The sequence below is a fragment of the Anneissia japonica genome, unplaced genomic scaffold (genome assembly GCF_011630105.1).
Source record: "Anneissia japonica isolate Jap-2015-1 unplaced genomic scaffold, ASM1163010v1 scaffold76968_len2166_cov114, whole genome shotgun sequence".
In the NCBI taxonomy this organism is placed as follows: Eukaryota; Metazoa; Echinodermata; class Crinoidea; order Comatulida; family Comatulidae; genus Anneissia; species Anneissia japonica.
In genome coordinates, this window is record NW_022748026.1 from 1 (window position 1) to 2,166 (window position 2,166).

Here is a 2,166-nt window from a genome sequence, read left to right on the forward strand (position 1 = left end):
GGTGGAGGGTGGTGTTTTGGGCTCTTTGATAAAAAATACATATGTGGGCCTACTTTTGACATTATTTCTAAGCCTTAATTGAAACCTCTAAATTGTCATATTTTTGGGAGATTTTCCCTGTTCTGCTGAAATAATTAAGAAAAATAAATTTATATTATGAAAATCCTGGCAGTATAATTAACAATACATAGCCAAAGCCTAGGACTATACTAAAATAATATAACATAATAAAACATACAACTTTATAACACAAGCTAACAATAACAGATGTTGTCATTTAAGCTGTTCAGCCAACCACGGATAATCTCAAATCACCAATGTGATTGGTCACTTTATCCATGTTTATCACTGAAGGCCATGGAAATTAACAAAGGTGCATTTTTGAATGTTATCAGTAACTGAAATTTGTTAGTGGATTAGATCTCTTTCTCAGTGCACATTCATGATGATAAAACTGCAGGCATAACCATACATTCTGAAGTATTTCAGCAGTACCAATAGGTAAGAATTGTTTTTATATTAATATTCATTTAATGTTGTTTAAATTGGCGCATTTAGGCTTAGTATAATGCATCTTTTAAGTCAAAAATTGAATTGGTTTGGATTGGTTGGATCTCTAGGCATATTTTTAGGAGCCTAGGGCTAGGGAATAACAAGCATGCTATGATTCTCTGAGTCTAGCCTAGGCCTGTTAATAAGAAAAGACAAAACTGAGGATATGCCAAAGAGGGCTAGGCTCAGCCTGCCCTATAATGGAAGTATTGGAGTGTGGTAAATTGGGCTGTGTTCTCACTTATTTATTATTGTAAAAAAAAAGTCCATGATATGATTATTTTAATGATTTTTATAGAGGTAGGCTTAGGCCTCTATAGGCTAGGCCTATGCTACTGGTATTATTATCATTATTACCAACAACTCCCTCGTATTTACAACAATTTGCATTGATCTGTTAAATGCTTCTAATTTATGTGAACAAATTAAGATTTCTTTCTGGTAAATTAATGTTACAGAACAGAATAAACATTTTTTTTCTCAATTTCTAATTCACGGCAGCAGGTGAGCTAACTAATCAAAAATAAATTTTATTTTTATTTTAAATCCTTACTTTCGTCGACAGTGGGTTTGCAAAACAAAATATCAAAAAATCATTATATGTTGACTTTCTTTCAGAATTTGTTGGTAAAGGAATTTTTCTCAGTGAAAACTCATGAAGTAAGAAAGCGTTGATGTTTGTTTAAAGCCTTAATGCGGCAGTTGGAGAAACAGGAAATTACCTGACTTTCAAAGGTGAATAATTTTTTTTAAGTTTCAAGTTTTTAATACTTTAAATATAGGAACTCACTAGTACTAATGGTGGAGGTTATCAATTAATCAATAATGTGTGTGTAAGGCCTACTGCATAAAGAATATTAACATTGTAAGTATATTGCACAATATTTTAATGCTTTTTAAAACTAAGAAAAAAAGGATGGAACAACTAATTACCCGACTTATGATTAAGAAGTGTGTTAGTCTCTTATTTCAGCTACCGCATATCATACTCTTATTTTAATACATTCATGTTGAAGGAAAATACAAAATTTAAAATGTGGGTAGAAAATTTTAAGATACATTTTCAATACTAATTAATTACTTGCCTTAAAGACACAAACGGCAAAATCTGTTTAATTATTATGATTTAAAATTTTTAAACAATTAGAGCATTAATAATATTCCAACTGTTAGTTCTTGGTTATTTTGCCCAGCCCCTCAATTCTTTATTCTGACCTAGTGTATGTATTATTATGATTTTTCATGACTCACTTTTTTTTTCCAAAAAAGAGTTTCAAAATGCACAAGACAACTGTATGTATCACTTTGCTCTGATTAAAAGAATTGTTTTGTTATATCTTTCAGCATGTGAAGCAAGGGTGAAAATCCGAAGCCATCTTGATTCAATATTTCAAACTTAGTTTGGTCACTCTGCAGAATCTACAATGGCATCTTTCAGCAAGATTTTAAATTTACTCTGCTACTGTACCATTGGACAAGAAAAAGCATGGATATAGACAGCTCCAGCTTCAATATCATACAGAAAATTTCTAGTTTATACACACCTGTAACGCGACAGATTCTTGAACAGGGTTTTGTATAATAAACTCTAGTTGACGCCTTAATATAAATTAC

At 31.2% G+C, this 2,166-nt stretch overlaps 1 long non-coding RNA gene across 2 annotated transcripts; it reads left to right on the forward strand.

Moving 5' to 3' along the window:
* Positions 1-398: 398 nt before the first annotated feature.
* LOC117120658 lies at positions 399-2,015 on the forward strand. 2 transcript variants are annotated; one of them, XR_004447398.1, is made up of 3 exons: positions 399-501; positions 1,171-1,287; positions 1,906-2,015. It is a non-coding gene; the product is annotated as an uncharacterized LOC117120658 (long non-coding RNA). The 2 variants fall into 2 exon arrangements; XR_004447397.1 differs by having other exon boundaries at positions 1,897-1,912.
* The last annotated feature ends 151 nt before the right edge of the window (positions 2,016-2,166 follow it).